The following is a 17,215-nucleotide window of genomic DNA, read 5'->3' as shown; positions in this document are numbered from 1 at the left end:
ATATCCTTCTTAATTTCCTTTATAGTTTCCATATCTTTTCTCAGCATCCTTACAATCAGTATTCTGAACTCTGTATCTGATAGATTGCTTATCTCCATTTCATTTAGCTCTTCTTCTGAGGCATTCTCTTGTTCTTTCCTTGGGACTTGTTTTCTGTGTCCCCATTTTGGCTGCCTTTTTGCATTTGTTTCTATGTTTTTAATATATTAGGTAGATCTGCTAGGACTCTCAGTCTTATTGGACAGTCTTTGGTGCAGGCCAATGTTGGACACTGTTTGTGACTGGCCTTGAGTACCCTGTTTCGAGCTATCAACAATTCATGGCTGTGGTTTCCTCTGCTGGGGCTGGGTGCGCTTAGGACTAAAATGCATACCAAAGTTTGCTTTTACAAGTCCAGGATTGAGAAGCAGATCAGGCAAAGACTAAAAGCACACAGTGGTCCACCTCTGCCTGCATGCTGATTAAGCTGAGCCTCACAATGAGCCTTAAGCTAGAGGCCACAGCAAGGTATAAACTCTACAGGGTGGAGCATGAGTTTTTCCAATGGGGGGCAATTGCTTCCTCCCCAGGCAAAAGCTGCCTTGCTGCAAAGTTGCCTGAGAAAGATGTCCTCTGCAGTATGAGGGAATAACTCAGCACAGGAATCAAAATGGCTGCCCTCTGAGCTCTATCTCGAGTCTGTAAGCCTGGATTCTCCTCACACCGCTCTAATCCACTTGCCCTCCCTCTGCAAGAGCCCAAGGTGAGTGGCTATATAAAACTTTGTTTCGTTGGCCCTTTAGGAGGGTGCCTGTATCTCCAGCTGTCTCTCCCTGGCAGACAGAAATGCTGCTGCTTTTCTCAGCCAGATGTTATGTGGGAAACCCACCTTGGGGTTTAGATTCCAGAGTTCTCAGAGGGAACCCACCCACAAATGAGATATGCCTCCAGACCTGTAGCTACTGCCTTTGAGATCCCAGCCTTCCATCTGTTACTTCGCACTCCCTAACAGCCTCTATGTGGTCTTCACTTTGGGTCCTTGTTTATGAGGGTGCTCTCCAGCTAAGTCTTCAGCTGATTATTCAGGATGGCTTTCTATATTTTAGTTGTAATTCCAGTTTGGTCCTGGGAGAGTGTCAGTATTGCTTCTACTCAATCCCTATATCTTCTATTTCATTCCTCATTATGTTTATATATCTAAGGCCCAGATTTACAACAGTCATTTTAATAGACTTATCTGCTAATTCTATTATCCCTGTCATTTCAGGGTCTATTTCTATTGTCTCATGTTTTGGGATTTTTCTCCTGCCTCTTTGTTTGTCTAGTAATCTTTGGATGCAATTCACTGTGAACTTTATGTTGCTGAGTGCTGGATTTTTTTGTATTTGTTTAAAGAGTGATGGACTTCATCTGGAAGATAGTTACTTGTGGATTAATATGATGCTTTTGAGGCTTGGTTTTAATCTATTTTAGGGTTTATATAGACTGTAGAGGAATCCTTCTTCTAGGGCTCAATCTTACACTGACCTGGTATTATTTGATTTATCAAGTTGTCCTTGCCAGCTTCCTGGGGTTTCATTTTATATATGCACAGTTTGGTATTAAGCCAGATCCTCAGGAGTACCCCTATACAGATTCCAGGAATTCCTTCTCTTCCCAACAAACTGCTCTCCAGGAGGGTGAGGTTTTAAATGAATCAGGCTTTTCTATCCTGTCTCCTTATTACTTCCTTCCCTGCTCCATAGTGAGACATACTTCACATCTAAATTCAGGTTGAACTCTAAAGGTTGAAAAAAGAACAGATCTCCCTCTAAAAACCTGCTAAGTCTACCTTACTAAAAGAGAAGGAGGCAAGGTAAAGAAAGGGTACTTATTTTATATTTATAAGAACTAATTTAATTTTTAAAAAAACACAGATTTTGTCTCTCTAGAATCTTATGCCAAATAGATAATACCAGTAAATATTGAAAAATGGAATGTTTCCACATCTAATCCATAATTATTCATAAAAAGTATTTATTTCATTACCCTTATTCTTAAAAATATTTGGCCTTTATTATCTGTGTTGGCAGATGTCCTAACTAAAACCCTAAACTGAAGCCTCCACTAAACCCTTAAATAGCTTATAAATTTTTTGAGAAAAATAATGAGCAGATATTTTCAGGGAGGTTGAAGAGAAGTATGCGGATGGCAGGAAGCAAATGTTTCCTCCAAGGTTATGTTGTCATAAAGCAAGTTTGAGTTTATAGTTACTTCAAAGCTTTAATAATGTTAATAATCATAAGCTATGTCTAGAAAATTATGCAGGCTCATTATTGAAAACTGAAAAATACCAAATATATAAAGATAAAAATATGTAATTTGTAAACATATTATTACTCAGAGGGTAACAACTATTAACATGTGCTGTATCTCCTCACAGTTTTGCTAAGTATACTTATATACACACGCACACTCTTAATTTAAATTGAGATAATAGTGCAGATATCATTTTTAAATTTCCTTTTAATTGTGTTATAAACATAACTGAGAGTCACTGAATGATCTTTAAAAACATGCTTCTTAACCAGGGACTGAACGAGGGAGAGGTGAGTGGAGCATCTTAGGTGCTCCACACATCTCAGCCTCGTCTCAGACCTGTTCCTAATAAACATAGAATATGAATGTTTTGAAATTCCTTGCTACTCAGAGTGAGGTCCATGGATCAGTAGCAGCAACATTACCTTGGAACTTGTTAGAAATGTAGAATCTTGAGTCCCACCACAAACTTAATCAAAATCTACATTTTAACAAGATATCCAGGTGATTCATATATATATTATAGTTTGAAAAACAGTGTTCTAGTTTAACCATTTTGCCTATTAGTGGACTTCTGTATTATTTTCAATTATTTTGCTATGATAACTATTTTGCTATGATAACATTTTTAGAACTCCCCTAAACTTACATATTTGTGTCCTCACAAAATTATTTTACTAGGAAGAACACATTAAAGTAGGAATCCTAGGTCATTATATTCTCTTTGAAATTTATAACTCCTAATCTGTTGTGGTCTGAGAAATCAGTTAATCACGTTTCTTAGAATTATAAGTCAGAGAATTGGAGCATCAAAAATAACAGGTGATTATACACTTAAGTTTGAACCCCAGCTGTAACAAAACAAGCTATGAAACTATTACCAACGATGCAACCTATCCAAGACTGTTTCCTCATCTATTAAATGGGGATTATAATAGTATTTCCCTCACAAGATTGCCATGAAGATTAAATGAGCTAAAATATATATAATGCACTGAGAACACAGTGTTATTTATGTGTTTGCTATTATCATTAAGAGGAAAAACAAGTAATTAAAGAGGCTCTAAGTGAACCTAATATACCATTTTGGACATCAGCTATATGTAGCTTAAAAGCCTGTTTCATTTCATTCCTAGTTCTCAGATCTGATGTAAGTAGCTGAGTTTGACAGAGAGAAGTGTACTACAGCCCAGCCCAGACAAGCCTGAGTGGCTCAGTTGGCTCAACAATGCCCTGTGCACAAAAAGGTTGCTGGTTGATTCCTGGTCAGGGCAAGTACCTGGGTCGTGGGTGAAGATTTAAAAATTAAAAAAACACACAAGTGTGACAATCAGAGGGAGGGAAGATGGCAGCACTCTGACAAGAAGCAGAGCACCCTTGCTCCCAGCCAAGGACTAGATTTACCACTAAAATACTAAGTAACTAGCTTGGGGAAAAAAAGAGAAATACACCTGAGTAGACATACTTTGAGTAAGGAGAACTGAAGAAACATCATAGATTCTGGTAAGGAGGGGGGGCGTAGAAAGGGGGAGTTCCTCTGAAGCCAGTGCTCACCTGCAGGGCCTAAGGGTTAGAGGTTGCAAAGCTCCCGCCCCTTGGGAGTGTGGACTGGCATCCAAAAGCTGAGATCGTAAAGGCGGAGCAGAGGAGAAAGAAAGTAGAGCCCATGCAGGGCGGGCAGACGAAGCCAGGGCAACAGTGTGCCTGCGAGGAAGGGACTGTGCCTTCCCAGTGAAACAAGGCACCTAATGACATCAGCTGGATTAGGAGACTTTACCCCAGGTACTGACTGCAGGAAAGGCTATCCTGTAGTGTGTGGCTTCTGAATAGAAAGGGGCCAGAGGGCTGTGATCAGCAGCCAACTACAGGGACCCTCTGCTATCCTATAAGGCAATGTGTAGAACCCCAGAAAGCATTTGAACTGTGTGGCAAAAGGAAGGGGAAGAGAGCCCTCCTGTCACCAGAGAGGACCAGAGCTGCCAGGAGGGTGGATCAGGTCTCCAACTGCTGGAGTTGCCAATGTGGTGAATCAGAGATTTTTGACCTCCTCTGAGGGGAGCAGGGATAGCCTTCAAGGAGCTGCCCCAGCTTTACTGAGATCAGCTATGCAGGGCACCTGTATGGGGCTGACTTTGTGAACCCTACTGCTTGGTTCCAAGGCATGGGGGTGTCAGGACCTCTCAGGGCAGGTGCTCTGTCTGTTTGTTGCTTTGTGTTTTTTTGAGTTTTTGATTGCTGAATGGATTTCCACCTTCCTAGCTTGCACTGGGGAGACAGACCAGCAAAAGCTGGAATCTGTGTTTGCATTGTACAGAGTTTGAACTGAGCACCATGTGCGATCAGCCAACCAGACCTAGAAAAGGAGAGGCAGAGCATGCCCACCTCTCCCCCAGGGTAAGAGCACCACTCCCAACAGGGAAGGGGCTTGTTCGGCTGACTGGAGCCCCATATATGCCCCTCAGGTCACAGTCCTGAGGGGTAAGGGAGAACAGCTCACAGGACAACAACACAAGACTAAGAATCTCAGGGACTATTGTTTGGGAACTGGAGGAAAAGCTTAAAACCCCTTCTGGGGGCTGGGCAGGCAATGTGCTCACCAGAATCTTTTTTTAATCAAACTCACTGAGCCAAGGCCACTAAAGTTGTCCATACAGAAAAGGCAACAGACTAAATTCAATCTGAAACTACAGCAGGCCATTGTATGGGGAATGAGAACTGGAGGATATGGTAGAGAATGAGGAGTTGGCTTTGAAGCAGAGACTAACTTCCCCACAGTGAGTGCCTGAGAGCAAAACTTCTAAGTAAGGGGAGCAACATCCAGAGCTATACTATCCAGTTTGCACCCTAAAGACTCTTCAGAAGATGCTAGAGTAAGACCAGGCAACAACAAGGGGAAGGCAAAATAGATGACAAGTAGAGGTGGTCCACAGAGAGCCTCAGAGCAGCCAACTACCGAAGGACACCAGAGTCAATACTATACAGCTCCTGACATTGGCTGACACACAAGTACCTCCCAGGAGACCCAAAATCAGCATACAAAACAATGAGCCTCAGACAACATCAGCTGCCCAGACAAAAGTCACCTGATTGACTTTTTCTTTTTTTTAGAAAAAAGAGAGAAAATAAAAAAATTTTCTTTATAAATTTTTAATTTTTAACTTTTCATTTTTTTAATTAATTTAAAAATTTGCTTTGTCTTGCTGATTGTTTTGCTTTGTTTTGTTTTGTTCTTTGTTCTATTATCAAGATTTTCTTGATATTCTCTGCTTTTATTTTCTTGATATTCTCTGCTATTATCATTATGACCAATAAGTTTATTGCTTTTCTCTATTGTTTCCCCCATAACTCTTATTGGACGCCTTCCCTGCCTTTGCTTTACCGTTCTCTCTCTTCTTCTTCCATTAGCGTAACTTTCTTTTTTTCTTTTTCTCCTCTTTTATTCTCTGTCTTCCTGTCTTTTTGTTTGTCCATTTGTGTTTGTCTTTCTATTTAATTTTTACTGTTTATTTTTCAACCATTTTCCTATTCCTGTGCTCTACCCTTAATTTTTTCCTTGCCATTCTTTCCTTTCAAAATATTTTCTCTGCCATTTTTATCTCCTAGTAGCTTCTCGATTTTTTATTTTTATCTTATTTATTTATTTATTTATTTATTTATTTATTTATTTTTACTATTAGCAATAATATCCTTCTCTCTCTTTTTTTTTTTTTTGACTTTAGCATTTGTGTTCTTGCTTCACTCTCCCAATTTCACTTTTTCATGGGTTGTTTTCATTGTGATTGTCAGAATATTTTATAAGTTACTGTTTGTTTCCTGGCAGTTTGGTTGTGTTTGTTTTGCCCTATCAGCACCTCTGCAACAGCTCACATGATGTGGTTGTGGCCAAACCTCAGAGTTAGCCAACCTGAGAGGAGGGACCTCCCAAGAACAAGTCAACAACTATCTAGACCCAATCACAACAGGAAAGCCCAAAGAACCCACAAAAGGGACATGCTTAGAGCATATAGCTCAGAAGCAGAAGGAAAACACACCTCTGGGACCCACTGGACACACATTACAAAGTCCCACCCCACAAGACTGGGAGACAGCCAATATATCTAATATACAGATACAAACACTAAGAGTCACAAACATAGGGAGACAAAGAAATAACCCCCAAACTAAAGAAAAGGAAAAATCGCCAGAAAAAGACCTTGATGAGATGGAGTTATGCAAGTTATAAGAGAGTTCAGAGGAATGGTTATAAAGAAACTCAAGGAAATTAATGGGAACCACAAGACACTTAATGGCAAGATCCAGGAACTTAGTAAAAGCTCCATCAGTATGAAAAAAGATATAGATATGATAATTAAGAAGAATATAATATCTGATATCAAGAATATGCTGAAAGGAATTTAAAGCAGGCTCAGTGAAGTAGAGGATACAATAAGTGAATGAGAAGATAAGGTAGAAAAAACAATCAGAGCAGCAAAAAGAAAAAACAATGCAAAAGCACGAGGATATTTTAAGGGAACTTTGGGACACCATGAAGAGAAACAACATTCACATCATAGGGGTGACAGAGGTGGAGGAAAGTCAGCAAGGGATAGAGAACCTGCTGAAAGAAATAATGACAGAAAGCTTCCCTGGTGAAGGAGAAAGCCACACAAGTACAGGAAGCACAGAGTATTCCAAACAAGAGGAACACAAAGAGAATGACTCCAAGAAACATTATAGTGAAAATGCCAAATGTTAAGGACAAAGAGAGAATATTAAGGATTGCAAGAGAGAGACAAGCAATGACCTACAAGGGAACCCTCATAAGGCTGACACCAGATTTCTCAACAGAAACTCTTCAGGCCAGAAGGGAGTGGCATGAAGTTCTCAAAGTAATGAAAAGCAAGAACCTGCAACCATGACTGCTTTATCCAGCAGGCCATAATTTAAAATTGAAGGTGAAATAAAGAGCTTCCCAGACAAAAGAAGGCTAAAAGGGGTTCAGCACCACCAAAGCAGCATTGTGAGAAATGCTAAAATTATTGCCTTAAGAATAAAAAGAAGGAATATTGAGAAAAAGGTACATCAGCATAAAGGGAAAAAATGGCATTAAATAAGTATGTATCAATAATAACCTTAAATGTAAACAGATTAAATGCGCCAATGAAAAGGCACAGGGTAGCTGAATGGATAAGAAAAGAGTACCCAAATATATGCTGTCTATAAGAGACCCACCTAAGAGCAAAAGATTCACACAGCCTGAAAGTGAAGGAATGGAAAAAACATTCCATGCAAATGGAAACAAACAAACTAAAAAAGTTGCAGTAGCAATACTTATTTCTGACAAAACAGACTTGAAAATAAAGATAATAACAAGAGACAAAGAAGGTTACTACATAATACTAAAGGGATTGATCCAACTGGACAAAATAACCCTTATAAGTACATATGCACTCAATATAGGACCACCTAAATATATGAATATATCTTGGTGGACTTTAAGGGGGAGAACGACAGCAACACAATCATAGTGGGGGACTTTAACACCCCACTGTCATCACTGGACAAATCGTCAAGACAAAAAAATCAACAGGAAAACAAAGACTTTAAATGACACACTAGTTTTAGTGAATTTAATTGACATTTACAGAACATTAAATCCCAAAGCAGCAGAATACACATTCTTTTCAAGTGCACATGGAACATTCTCAAAAACAGACCACATGTTAGGGTACAAATAAGCCTGTACAAGTTCAAGAAAAATGAAATCAAAGCAAGCATCTTCTCTGATCACAATGGCATGAAAACAGAATTCAACAGCAGTAAAAACACTCAAATACATTCAAATACATGGAGGCTAAATAGCATGTTATTAAAAAATGAATGGGTTAACAATGAGGTCAAGGAAGAAGTAAAAACTTCCTGAAATAAAAACAAAAATGAACAGACAACAACCCAAAATCTATGGGACACAGTGAAAGCAGTCCTGAGAGGAAAGTTCATAGCATTACAGGCATACCTCGATAAACAAGAAAAAGCTCTAATAACCATCTAACACAACTAAAAGTATTAGAAAGAGAACAGCAAGAAAATCCCCAAGGAAGTAGAAGGAAGTAAATAGTAAAAATCAAAGTAGAAATAAGTGGCATAGAGACTAAAAAAACAATACAAAAAAATCTATGAAACCAAGAGCTGGCTCTTAGAAAAGATAAATAAGATTGATGAACCTTTAGCCAGACTCACCAAGAAACAAAGAGAGAGGACCCAAATAAATGAAATCAGAAATGAAAGAGGTGATATAACAACTGACCCAACAGAAATACAAGGGATTATAAGAAAATACTATGAGCTGCTATATGCCAACAAACTGGACAACCTGGGATTTCAGGACAAGTTCCTAGAAGCATATTATCTTCCAAAGCTGAATCAGGAAGAATCACAAAACCCAAAAAGGCTGATAACAACTAATGAAATTGAAGCAGTAATCAAAACACTCCAGGCAAACAAAAGTCTGGTACCAGACCGATTTACAGGTGAGTTTTACCAAACATTCAGAGAAGAATTAACACCTATCCTCCTCAAACTATTCTAGGAAATTCAGGAGGAGGGAAAACTCCCAGCTCTTTTTATGAGGCCAGCATTATCCTAATCCCAAAACCAGATAAAGAGACTACAAAGAACGAAAATTACAGGCCAATTTCCCTGATGAACATAGAGGATAAAATCCTCTACAAAATACTAACAATGGAGATCCAGCCGTATATTAAAAAGAACACATATAATGACCAAGTGGGATTTATTCTGGAGATGCAAGGCTGGTATAATATTCACAAATCAATAAATGTGATTTACCACATAAACAAAATGAAGGACAAAAATCATATGATATCAAAAGATGCAGAAAATGCATTAGACAAAATCCAGCACACATTTTTGATAAAAACTCTCAGCAAACTGGGAATAAAGGGAACATACCTCAACAAAATAAAGGCCATATATAATAAACCTACAGCCAACATAATACCCAGTGGTCAAAAAATTAAACCATTTCTCTTAAAAACAGGAACAAGACAGGGTTCTCTGCTTTCACCACTTTTATTCAACATAGTACTGGAAGTCCTTACCACAGCCATCAGACAGGAAGAAAACATAAAAGGTATCCAAATTGGAAAGGAAGAAGTAAAACTGTAATTATTTGCAGATGACATGATATTGTACATAGAAAACCCTAAAGACTCCACCAAAGTACTACTAGATTCAATAAATGAATTCGGCAAGGTAGCTAGATAAAAAATTAACAATCGAAAATCAATGGCATTTTTATATACCAACAATGAACTCTCAGAAAGAGACACTAATAAAGCAATACCATTTACCATTGCAACTAAAAATATAAGATACCTAGGAATAAACTTAACCAAGGATATAGAAGACCTATACTGGGAAAACTAGAGGACACTGAAAGAGAAATAGAGGAAGATATAAGCAAGTGGGAGAATATACCATGGCCATGGACTGGAAGAATTAATATCATTAAAATTTCCATACTATCCAAAGCAATCTAAAGATTCAATGCAATTCCTATTAAAACACTAACAGCATATTTCACAGAGCTGGAACAAATATTCCAAAAATTTATATGGAACCGAAAAAGACCCCAAATAGCCACAGCAATCATGAGAAAGAAGAACATAGTTGGAGGGATCACTTTACCAGATATCAAACTACACTACAAAGCCATTGTAATCAAAACAGCCTGGTATTGGTACAATAGACATATAGATCAATGGAACAGAAAAGACACCCCAGAAATAGACCCACACCATTACAGTCAGTTAATATTTGACAACGGAGGCAAGAGCAAACAATGGAATAAAGACAGTCTCTTCAATAAATGGCATTGGGAAAATCGGACAGGTATATGAAAAAATATGAAACTAGATCACCAAGTTATCCCCTACACAGGAATAAATTCAAAATGGATAAAAGACTTAAATGTAAGTTGTGAAACCATAAAAATTCTAGAAGAGAACATAGGCAGTAAAGTCACAGACATCTCCCGTAGTGGAATTTTCACTGATACATCTCCTAGGGCAAGAGAAACAAAAGAAAAAAATAAACATATGGGACTACATCAAACTAAAAAGCTTCTGGACAGCAAAAGAAATCAGCCTCAAAATACAAAGGAACCCCATGGTATGGGAGGACATATTTGCCAAGGATGCATCTGATAAGGGACTAATTTCCAAACTGTACAAAGAACTCATATAACTCAACAAGAGGAAGACAATCCAATTCAAAAATGAGCAAAGGACCTGGAGAGACATTTCTCCAAAGAGGACATACAAATGGCTAAGAGACATATGAAAAAATGCTCCAGGTCACTAATCATCAGAGAGATGCAAATTAAAACCACAATGAGGTATCACTTCAGACCTGTCATAATGGCTACCACCAACAAATCAACAAATGACGAATGCTGGCGAGGGTGTGAAGAAAGGGGAACTCTGGTTTACTGCTGGTGGGAATGTAGATTGGTGCAGCCACTATGGAAAACAGTATGCAGGTTCTTCAAAAAATTAAAAATGGAACTGCCTTTTGACCCAGTGATCCCACTTCTAGAAACATATCCTAAGAATCCTAAAACAGTAATCAGAAAAAACATCCTCTGTTCATAGTGCAATTTACAATAGCTAAGATCTGGAAACAGCCCAAAGTGCCCATGAGTAGATGAGTGGATAAAAATGCTGTGAGGCATTTACTCCATGGAATACTATGCAGCTGTGAAGAAGAATGATCTTGTACAAGTATGGGACAGTATAGATGGACTTGGAGGAAATTATGCTAAACAAAATAAGCAGCCAGAGAAAGGCAAATATCACATGATCTTTAAATGTGGAATGTAAAGAACATCATAATCTGATGAACAAATGAGATTCAGTGACAAAGCATGGAACAGAATGACAAATTTCAGAGGGAAGGTGTGGGTGGGGAGAGATTAACCAAATAATTTATATGCATATATGCATAACCCATGGACACAGACAATAGTGTGGTGGAGGCCTGCAGTGGGGAGTGGGTTCAGGGTAGAAGGGGTCAATGGGGAAAAAAGGGGAAATCTGTAATATTTTGAACAATAATTAAAAAAAAAAAAGACAAGTGCACTACATTTGAGAACTGCTTTCCCCCTGCTTTATTACTTCTCTATTGGCTTTAAAAGGATTGTAGATCTGTTAGTCATCTTCTAAAGGCAGGTGCAAAAATTATTCTCCTAGGTATAGGATGTCAAGAACCAGGACACATGCAAAGTTTATGTTACCTTAAGAATCAAAAAGGTGCGACTGTCTGTATCACCTCCTAGAAGTATCCTTGGCTCAAGTCAAGACAGGAATATCAATACATGAGATAATCCAATGTGTTTGTTTTGGGTCAGAACTGCAGTTTTGTTTAAGTGAAATCAAAATAGTAACCAAGAAGAAAGAAGAATCAATCTAAAATACAGAGATAGGAATAATGGTAAAAGGGGCAGCAAAATCAGAAACATGGGGAAGACAGAAAGCTGATTTTGTATGGAGTGCCAAGCACATGGAGGTATGGGGCAGGACCTGGTGTTGCAAGAAGCTATGACAGGCTGGCTGCAACTTTTACATGTCTCATCCTTTGGTGCTAACTATCAAAGCAATCATATATAAAGTACTTTAGTATTACAAAGTCCTGAAAATCATTCTTTCCTATATCATTAATTCCACGTGCCACAGTTCAATGGTTATAGGAAACAAATTTGCATGAATAGCCTTATTCAGGTCCAACTGAAAGCCTTTATAGCTTTAAGTTCTACATTACTTAAATCATTATTTTTGCATTTCTTATAAGATAAGATAAGGAAATGGCTATTTCACCCTCAATGAAACGTCCAAATATGGTCACTACTTCTTAAAGAGCTTTTGGTTTAAGTCTAAGGATGAGGGGAATTTTCCATTGCTAGCAAACTCTAAGCAAAGGCTATTTCCAAATATCATGTTACTTACTTCTACAACTCAGTAAACTTTTGTTTAATAACTAAAATCTACTAGGGAACTTGTGTAGTATGTACATATTGGTCATTTTAGACCTAAAATCAATCAAAATAAGTTTTATATAAAAAATGAGAGAACAAAAATTCCTCAAAGTAATAAATTCCTTAGATGAGGACTTGACCAATCTGACTGAAAATCAACCTTGATATTAGCTCTTCTTTCATCTCAAATATTGTAAACTTCACCTAAAAGTGCTTTATACTTCATTGGTAAAATTGGTAAAAGCTTCCAATACAAATACAGGCAGATTAATCTCAGGAGGCGCTAACAATAATTGCTCTGAAAAAAGATGCTAAAAGATATAATCTCAGCATTGGGAAGATCTTAGAAATCAACTGTCCCCTCCACCACTCCAGAACAGTTTTTCTCCTTCACATCTCAAGAGATGATCACTCCAATTCGTACACAGTAATGGAGAACTCACTGTCTTAAGAAGCAGCCCAGCCTATTTTCACACCAATGTGATTGTAAGCAATGTATTCATTATAGTGCTCATTAAGAGCAGAAATCACTCTCTGTAACTTCTCTCCACTGATCTAGCTATGTCTTTCTGTAACTCTAAATCTCCAGCCCCTTAGTACTTGAAAGCAATTCACATGACAGAAACTTGGAATAATAAAGCCGCAAAATTTATAGTATGACCTCTCCTACTACATGTGCTAAAAAGGCTTGTATATGTACTTTTCTTCTCTCTAAATCCACCTCAACTGGTACGAAGCTAGAGGATGGAACTGTTTAATGATGGTGTAGGGTAGGGAAGTAGGAGGGATCTGGCTTATTCCAAACCAACTTGGAGAATTGAAAGAGCAGCAAGAAGGCAATTGTGCTAGAACAAAATGAGTAAGACAGAATGGTAGGAGATAAAGTCAGCAAGCAGAACACGCAGGGTCTGGTAAAACAAGGTGAGACTTGGGGTTTTATACTGAGTGTGATGGGTAGCCACTAAAGGGTTCTAAACAGGGGAACGACAGAAATTGTTTAACATTAAAAAAAAAGAAAAACACTTTTGCTCCTAGATGGAAACCTGACTGGAGAGGTACAAGGAGGAGATAAGGAAGGCCAGTTATTATTATCGCCTAGGAACTTATAATGGTGATTATAAGTTATATTCAAGTAGTAGTGGTGGGGTGGTGGCAGTAAGGGGGGATCTGGGATATATTTTGAAAGGAAGACATATAAGCCTTACTGATGGACTGGATGTGGGTTAAGAAGAAAAGAGAAAAGTCCAAGATAACTTCTAGTTTTGGGCGTGAGCAACTGGGTGGACCATTTACTGAAATGAAGGAGGAGGCAGGAACAGGTTTTGGGAGGAGAGTTCAAGAGCTCTATTTCAAACATGTAAAGTTTGATATGTTTATTAGACTTTCAAATAGAGATGTTGATTAGGCAGACATAGACATGACCCTTGAATACATGGGAATGATCAAGGCAAATAAATAAATTTGGGAGGATAGGTATCACTTAAAGCAAAGGATTACATGAGATCACATAGAGAATAAATGTAGAAGGTGGCTAAGGACTGGGCCCTGAAGAATGCCGCCTTTTGGAGACCATGAAGAAGAAGAGATAGCATGGGAGATTTTGAAATTCTATGTGCATTTTATGCTTTCAAGTGTAAAAGGGACTAGAGATTTTGAACTATAGAACGACATAGCTAGATGGAGAAGTTAGAGATTTCTGCTCAGAGTAGTAAGCACTATAATGAATAAGTTGGTAACTTATTCTTCCTCAAAAAGCAGTTGAAATTATTTTATATCTACAAACTACAAAGTCCACAGCCAGCCATCATAATCTTCTTTAAACACCATCTCTCAAAGTCATGTGCCTATTCTATTTCTGACTCCTGCCTATTAACTGAGTCTGGATAGCTGCATTTCATGTGTCAGCTGCTCAATTATTCCATCCCTAGCCTCTGGCATGTGTCCCAGCTTCTGGATCCAAATTCTCACCCCAACTAACAACTTCTAGTTGCCCAACACTGACCAGGAGACAAACTGAGATCATATTCCCCAGAGCTGCCAAAAGTTCTTGGCATATGATCAATGAAGCACACAATAAGTAAGTGGTTAGCAATTAATCAGGTGACAGAGAACAACTGACATGTTAGGGAACTGCAGAATGAGCCAGATCAAGGCCAGAACAGAGAACCGGAGATTGTACTCCAGGCTAGTTACCCCAGGGAAAAATCTGCTCTAGGTTACCCAGTGTGACCAGACATCCTTTTACCCAGAAGAACTACAGTAATCTGAAGTTTACCATGTGTCCAAGGATTCAGGATTTCCTGGAAGCTGGTAACATTATGAATCAAACTGTAGGTACAGCCACCAAGGGCACTTGTTCTTTCTGCCCCATACCCTAAGGGGTTAGCCTGAAGACATCTGTTACTCTCTCAGCCTCATCTGTAAACTATCTCATAGTGTTTGTGAAGATTAAATGAGATCATTGTAAATAAAGTGCCTGGTACATGGAAAGCACTCAATACGTATTAGCTATTCTCATTTATACTTTAGATGACCACAAAATGATAGTCAGTCAGCTGAATGATAAATCATATCTCTAAAAGCAACACTTTTAATGCTCTCCTAACACAGAAGAATGACAAAAAGGGTTTTTTTTGGTTTTTTAATATGTAAACTGGTATGTAATCAATAACATTTAAACTTGTCCTGAAAAAACTCTCCTCCATTTTTCTAAACTTCTTTACCAAGGTTGGCACAGTTATGTTACAAAACTAAGATGTAAATATGTAAATTCTATTAACATGAGATTGATAACAACAATTCTGGATAAACATCAAGCAAAACAGAACTTTCCAAGCCTAACAATTATTCTGTAAGACTCATGCAGGCCCTGGTCTCTTGTTTTAAATGTCTATATCCTTTCAGTATAATGTATTTCTATTTTCCTTTATGAAATTTAAATTTAAAATAATTAAAGTTGGCGATAGAAGCAGGAAAACATTTATAAGGCCAACATGGCTATTTTACTTTTGTTAATGAAAAGTTATGTAATAGTTTCAGAGCTCCCTTCTTATACTCTTTTAATATTTATAGAAATTTAACAGAGTTATACTGCTAGAGTTCATTTTGGAAACTGAGAATTTCTATTATCTGATAGCAATAAATTATTTTAGCTCAATTACAGAAATGGTTATTTAAAAGTTATGTTCATCTTTATTCATACCCTTTAACAACAAGTCATCGGTATCTAGTACTTGTACCAGAAGCTCAAGTAAGTGTGACTGAACAAAACTACACTAAGAGGATCTCACCTCCAAACCACTGAGTCACATCACTAGTCTTTTTGCCTCTAATAGTACATTAAAAAAAAAGCAGTTCTGGGAACTATTTAAAAGGCCTGCTTGTGTTAACAGAAAGTGCTGCACTAAGCTACCGAAGAACACACAAGTACCTTGAAGGACCCAGAGCAAACCTATAGCCAAGTACAAGGAGATGCCCATGGACACCATGCCAGTAATAAATATATGCAAAAAATAAAATCCCACACCTGTTATGAACTGAAAAATGAAACCTATAGTTGCATATTTCCCTACATCTCTACTTCATGGAATTTGGATTTTTTCAAAGATAATTTTTATTTTTCAAACTATTACACAGAAAAGTCACGTCTGAACTATAATTTTAAATCAATAAACCTTGATTTTTTTCTGCTTTAAATAAGTTTTTGTTTTGGAATAATTTTCGATTTACAGAAAAGTTGCAAAGATACTACAGAGTACCTATATACCCTTCACCCAGTTTTACCTACATTTAACATCTTACATAACCACAGCTCTGTCAAAACTAAGAAACTAACATTGGTACATTGCTATTAACTAACCTACAGACTTTATTTGGATTTAACCTGTTTACTCCCTAATGCCTTTTTTCAGTTCTAAGATCCAATCCAGGGTACCACATAACATTCAATGACTTTTTTTTAGTGCTTTAAGTTGTAGAACATGCTAAACTTGTGTGTGTGATTAGCAATGCCCTCATTATAAAAATACAGCTCCTTCGAAAATGTGATTTATTGGATATTAGGAAAATGTTACATTAAGATTCATGTAAACATGACATTTCTATTACTGTTTAAGGAGAAAAGAGGTAAATCTCTAAAGTAAGATATGTGCCAGGGACTTATTAGATCAAATTATTTAATGTTTCAGAAATATTTCTTCTAAAAATGCTTGTCACTTACCTATCTCTCAAGGTTCCAGTAAAAGGTCATAGATAAATGGTAAGTCCTTTTTATTAATCCTGTAATAAAATATAAAGTATTATTATAATCATATTCAGATAATCTATTTTTATCAAATATATATAAAAGCTGCTGTGCTTTCACTCCCAAATTTCATTTTTAATTACTATATATTCTTTTTATTGGGATATAAGAACTAATTTAAGGGAAAATAATTCCATAAATAAATTATATGTCTTTAGTTTAAAAATAAAGGCATGCAACCAAGATACCAACAGCATATTTCACAGAACCAGAACAAATATTCCAAAAATGTATATGGAACAACAAAAGACCCCAAATAGCCACAGCAAAGTGGGAGGAATCACACTACCTGATATCAAACTATACTACCAGACCATAGTAATCAAAACAGCATGGCACTGACATAAAAACAGACACATAGATCAATGGAACAGAATAGAGCCCAAGAATAAGCCCACATCTTTATAGAGAATTAATATTTGACAAAGGAGGGAAAAATATACAATGGGATAAAGACAGTCTATTCAACAAATGGTGCTGGGAAAATTGGACAATTACATGCAAAAAAATGAAACTGGACCATCTTCTTATACCATACATAAGAATAAACTCAAATGGATTAAAGGCTTAAATGTTAGACTCAAAACCATAAAACTTCTAGA

The 17,215-nt window shown here is 37.3% G+C and overlaps 1 protein-coding gene across 1 annotated transcript in view; it reads right to left on the bottom strand.

Annotated features, from left to right (window-relative positions):
- ZNF438 (zinc finger protein 438) overlaps positions 1-17,215 on the bottom strand; it is a 217,073-nt gene that overhangs the window by 148,919 nt on the left and 50,939 nt on the right. The window contains 1 exon segment of the mRNA XM_081156151.1: positions 16,530-16,588. The gene's annotated coding sequence lies outside the window, so the exon portion shown is untranslated.

The sequence above is a fragment of the Miniopterus schreibersii genome, assembly GCF_964146895.1.
Source record: "Miniopterus schreibersii genome assembly, chromosome: 1".
Lineage (NCBI taxonomy): Eukaryota > Metazoa > Chordata > Mammalia > Chiroptera > Miniopteridae > Miniopterus > Miniopterus schreibersii.
The sequence above is the reverse complement of the archived record's forward strand: the minus strand, read 5'-3'. Positions and strand labels throughout refer to the sequence as shown.